The following is a 5,805-nucleotide window of genomic DNA, read 5'->3' on the forward strand; positions in this document are numbered from 1 at the left end:
AGGTTCTTTTGTCTTTTAATTTATGTATTGATCTATCATGGGCTCAGGTTGGTGGGGAAAAAAAAAGGGATGAGAGAGCAGGGGGCAAATGTGAAGTGCAGGAATTGTTTCTGTGCTGGTGTGGCTGAGATTCCAAATACAGATCTGGATGGATCCATAAAACCCCACCCCGGACTGGTTTCCTTGGCTCACAAATCCTGTGGGAAGAGGCCCCGAGTGTCTGGTGGATCCCACCCATAAATACCTATATTTGACATAGATATATCTATAAATATACCTATATTTTTATATATATATAGATATATATATATATATAGGTGTGTATATATATATATATATACACATACACACCTGTATATAATATAGATATTCCATGGAAAAATCAGCTCTGGCTGCTGCTCTGGGCTCTCCTGCATCCCCTGGGTGTGAGGAGGGGTGGCCACTATAAAATTCTGCCTTTTGGCCAGAACTTCAGCATCCAGGCACCCGAGAGCTGCAAATCCACCTGTTCCCCAGGCAGGAGAGCCCCTGGAAAATAAAACACTCCTCCCGTTTGGCTGTGCCAGGGGAACTGCTCTGATTTGGGGCGGCCCCAGAGCTCTGCACAGAAAATTATTTCCACATTTGCTCTTTGTGGGGACAGGCTCGGTGTGGGGGCTGCCACGAGCCCGTTCATTCTGTTTATTTGATACTGGGCAAGCCGTACTCCTTTAAGAGGATTTCCATCCCTCAACTCCTCCCCTCGTGACACTTCCAAGCCACATTTTGTCTTGACAGGGTGGGAGTATTTTTAACCATATCACGCCAGGGAAGTATTAATAGCACAATGGGCTCGCTGAGCTGCTGCTGCAGCCCAACCCGTATTTTAAATTCAAGCAGCTAATTAGGACCTGGGGGATAATTAGTGCTATACCCAGCTTTTCTTCAGCTTCCCCTCTCCTCTATTTTCAAAGCCCCACTGTGCTGGAATGTTCTGTGGCTGCTGAATATTTCATAGCTCCTGTGTGCATGGCTATTCCATGTGTTTGTCAGGATCCCCCCAAATCCTCTGCAGCATCCCAGGGGATGCCTCTGGCACTCTGGGGATGGGATCAGGGCATGGAAAAAGCCCAGACCCCGAGGCCTGCCCCTCTCCTGCCCAGCCCATGGAGCTTGCAGGGCTCACAGCTCGGGTATTTTTGGGCTGAGATGCTCACGGGCTGCCCGGAATAGCAGGAGAGCTCCGTGCTCCACATGGAAACGGGAATTTGTGGGCTTGGCTTGGGAGAGGAGCAGGGAGGGCACAGAAATGGCTCAGGGCATGGTTGGGAGCCAGGAGATCTCCCAAAATGGGTCTGGGGGCACGGGGAGAGTGAGGGGCAGCACCCACAGGGAGCTGGGCTGGCTTTAGGCAGGAGAACACACCTGCAGGGATGGGGATGTTCAGAACACACCTGCAGGGATGGGGATGTCACAAACACACCTGCAGGGATGGGGATGTTCAGAACACATCTGCAGGGATGGGGATGTCCAGAACACACCTGCAGGGATGGGGATGTCACAAACACACCTGCAGGGATGGGGATGTCACAAACACACATCTCCTGGGATGGGGATGTTGGGAACACCTGCAGGGACAGGAACATTGACCTGTGTTGGTTTTAGGCCGGAGAACACACCTGCAGGGATGGGGATGTTCAGAACACATCTGCAGGGATGGGGATGTCACAAACACACCTGCAGGGATGGGGATGTCACGAACACACATCTCCTGGGATGGGGATGTCCAGAACACACCTGCAGGGATGGGGATGTCCAGAACACACCTGCAGGGATGGGAACATTCACCTGTGCTGGTTTGAGCTGCTCCTGGTCACAATCCCTTATTTCAGGGTCACTCTTTCTGAGTGTTCGGGTATTTTTCAGGGGGGAAGCAGTGTTCCTGCAGCCTTTGTCTTTATTCCATCAATATCTGACACATTCTCCTTGTGCCCCAGAGGCCTGGCACCCCCATCCCCTCAGGATTTGGGTACCGGGCACTGCAGTCCCGTGGCTGAACGTGGCATTTCAGGGCTCTGTTGCCCCAATAGCAAAGCAATTAATTGATATTTCCGTCCCTGTCGCTGCGGGCGTGGTCGCCATCTGTGCTCAGCGCTTCTCCTCCTCTCGTTTAAGGGAGGAATTAACAGATTTCGAGTGAATTTCTCAAAAAACACAACCTGTCTGAGCCGCAAAAATTCAATTATTTCCAACAGCGCGTTGGGAAGTGCAAATTTATTCCGAAGGGAACGTTTTCTTAATGGTATTTTTCAGCATAAATATAGTACCAGCCTAAACACCTCCAGTAAACAAATATCAATTACCTTAAACGTTTCCTGCCTGTGGAAAAGCTTTCATTGTGAGGGAGGCACTCCCTAAAAATCCTGGTTTGTTCTTCAGTTCCGTGGGCTCCTGGGCTGCGTTTGGATTAAAATGAATTTTTATCTGAAGATCAAGCAATTTTGAGGTTGGAAAAAAGCCTGTGAGATCATGGAGTGGATTGGAAGAGATCCTGTAGCCCTTCCCCACCTCTGAGTTCCTTTAAAAATTATTAAAATTTAATAGCTCCTGGTTATTAAATCTCTCCAGCTGACCCACTCAGGTCAGATAATACATTGGATTTCTAGTTTTAAAATAAACTTTGCTAATTCAGGGCTGCTGCCAGTATCACTAACCAAGGTGCTCTAAAACATCCTCTGATGAACAAATAAGCTGTCACTGCCTCCACCAGCACCGGCGCTTTAGGCTGGCAATTTAACACCCAGAAACCACATTTTCTTATTGGAGATTAAATATTTTTGCAAGTTAAAAGAGCTGCCGTGGGCTGAGTTGTCACCTAATTGTGTCAGTCTCTTTGTGGGGTGTTTTGATAAGCACATCAGAGCACAGGCTTTCATCTTTGGGCTCAATCTGCTCACGTCACGTCCCAAATTCACACCCAGCAGGATTCCTCCGGATTTTGGGGTCCCACCCCGAGCAGGGGGGGCTGGGGTGGAGCTGAGGGGGCCCAGGTTGGGTTTTTGGTGGGGTTGATCCCCCAGGGACACGTTTGGGGTGGGTGCTGTCATCACCAGCTCGGATTCTGCAGGGCCACTGCTCATATTCCTGATTTACAGAGCCTTTGTCCTTTTGCTCTGCGAATATCTCCTGCTGGGATCCTTTATTTTCCTCAAAAGGCAGAAATTCATCCGGCAGAAATTCATTCTGATGTTACATTTGGGCTTGAAACGGTGTTTTTCTGCTCCAACCTGTTTTGGGGCTAAATGTGACGTGTTGGGGGACGCTTCTCCCGCTGCTGCCTGCTCTCTTGGTGGTGAAACTGGAATTAAAGCAAAAATTAAAAAGCTTTTTGGTTGGTGATAAGGAATCCAGCAGATAAAAACTACCCCAGCCACATGCCGAGGAGGGAAGAGTCTGTTTGGAACCGCAGTAAATGTGTCAATAAACACAAATCAAATGCAAATTAAATAAAAGCTTTTCATACACTCCATTCTCCTCGAGATCAGACAGAAATAAATGCCACATAAACAAACGGGGTTTATGAAACGCTCCAAAAATAAAACCACTCTTGCAACAAGGCCAAAAATTGAGATTGCCTCCGTGTCTTTCCACCTGCTGGGAGCTCTTGTTCCTCTCTGGGTGTCACAACAGTGCTCAGGGGCTTTGGTTCAGATCAGAACCAGCAGCGGCAGGTGCTGGGGAAGAGCCTCATCCCAAAAGATAGGGCATGGAAAATCCCAGAGCTGAGAGCAGATCCCAAATCCTCTCTGTCAATAAGTTTCCTCTTACATAAGAGAGTTCTCACCCGAAGGAAGTATTTTTTGCTTTTAAGCCAGTCTGCAAAGGAAGGTAAGCCACAGCCAGGTCTTTTTTTTTTAATTATTTTTAAAATTTTTTAATTTATTTTTTCCCTCCTGGGGCTGAGCGCTGATCAAGGCCCTCACACAGGTACATCCCCAAAGCCCCGAGCCCAGGAATCCTCATTTCCTCTGGGAAATCCGGGGATCATCCCAGGATAAGCTCATTGATTGACTCAAAAGCATTGATATTAAAGCCTCCGCCCCACTGTTGAGCTGCATGGGCCATAATTAATAAATTAAAATAAAGTCCAGCACAGCCTGGTGGGAGGGGCTGCTGCCTGCTTTGTCCACCACAGTGTTAAATAAATTAATAAATGGCTAATAAATTAAAATAAAGTCCCACACAGCCTGGTGGCATGGTCTGCTTTGTCCCCCACAGCGTTTAATAAATTAATAAATGGTTAATAAATTAAAATAAAGTCCAACACAGCCTGGACAACCCCCAGTGTTCCATCCCAGCACTCAATGTGTTCCACATGTGCTGGGGGTGACAGGGATGGGATTTCCCCGGGCTGGAGCTGCCAGCAAGGATCCCCAGCAGGTTTCAGGTTTCGGGTTTGGGGTCTGGGATCCCGGCAGTGCCACGAAAAGGTTCCAGCACCCTGCTGGAAAATGGCTCTTGCATGGCCACCGTGCCTCTCCCAGTTCCAGCAGCTCGGCGGCTGGATGTGGTTTCCATGGAAATAGACGTCAGATCAGCAAAAACCAGGGCCAGCCTTTAAAATCATCTCTGTTTTGAAAGCTCCCTGCCTTTCTGTCACAATATTAACCTTCAAAGGTAGGAGCCCTCTCATTTTGGGTTTAGGAGGGTGCTCGGCGAGGGGGGGTCCCAGAAAATAGTTTTTTTTGGGATTGAGGGTGTGGAGGCTGCAGTGGAGGATTGTGCTGTGTGTCCATCTGTCTTTTGTGTGGATTGAGCATGGAAACCACCACGGGATTGATTGGTGAGGGACACATGGGCACGGAGAGAGTTTGTTGGGAGCAGTTTTGGGAGTGAGGAGCTTCCAGGGGGTGTCCTGGGGAGGGGAAGGTCCCTATGGAGACACCGTGCCCATTCCATAGGATCTGCACAACTGGGGATTGTTCTAAATGGGCTCGGCCTCGCTGGTGTCACCCCAAAGGACAGGGTGGCCCCCAAACGCTGCGGATGTGGTGGCTCTGTGGTGGCTGTGACCCTGAGATGATCAAAGGCACTCGGTGGTCGTCTTGGTGATGACCAAGAGCCCTGAGGTTATGGTGGCCCTGAGGTGGCTGTGCCCTTAGCTAGGTGACCATATCTCTGAGGTGGCCAAGGGCTCAAGGCCGTGGCTCTGAGGTGACCATGGATCTGGGGTTACCATGGCCGTGAGGTGACCACAGCCATGAGGTGACCATGGCTATGAGGTGACCATGGCTATGAGGTGACCATGGCTTTGAGGTGACCATGGCTATGAGGTGACCATGGATCTGGGGTTACCATGGCCATGAGGGGACCATGGCCATGAAGTGACCATGGCTTTGAGGTAACCATGGCCATGAGGGGACCATGGGCGTGAGGTAACCATGGATCTAACATGACCATGGCTGTGCGGTGACCATGGATCTAACATGGCCATGGCCATGAGGTGACCATGGATCTAACATGACCATGGCCGTGAGGTGGCCATGGCTCTGGGTGACCGTGGATCTAACATGACCATGGCTGTGAGATGACCATGGATCTAACATGACCGTGGCTGTGAGGTGACCACGAATCTAACATGACCGTGGCCGTGAGATGGCCGCAGCTCTGCCCAGCCCAGCCACAGCTCCACTCTGACCGTTCCCCCGATCGGGCCGGACACCCCTGACCGCAGCACAGGCCCTGACACCCCCGTCTGCCCCACCAGACACAAAGGGAATCCCAGCCGCTCCGGGGGCAGGAGCGGGATCCCAGCGCGGGGGTCTC

The sequence above is a fragment of the Geospiza fortis genome, unplaced genomic scaffold (genome assembly GCF_000277835.1).
Source record: "Geospiza fortis unplaced genomic scaffold, GeoFor_1.0 scaffold432, whole genome shotgun sequence".
NCBI lineage: Eukaryota > Metazoa > Chordata > Aves > Passeriformes > Thraupidae > Geospiza > Geospiza fortis.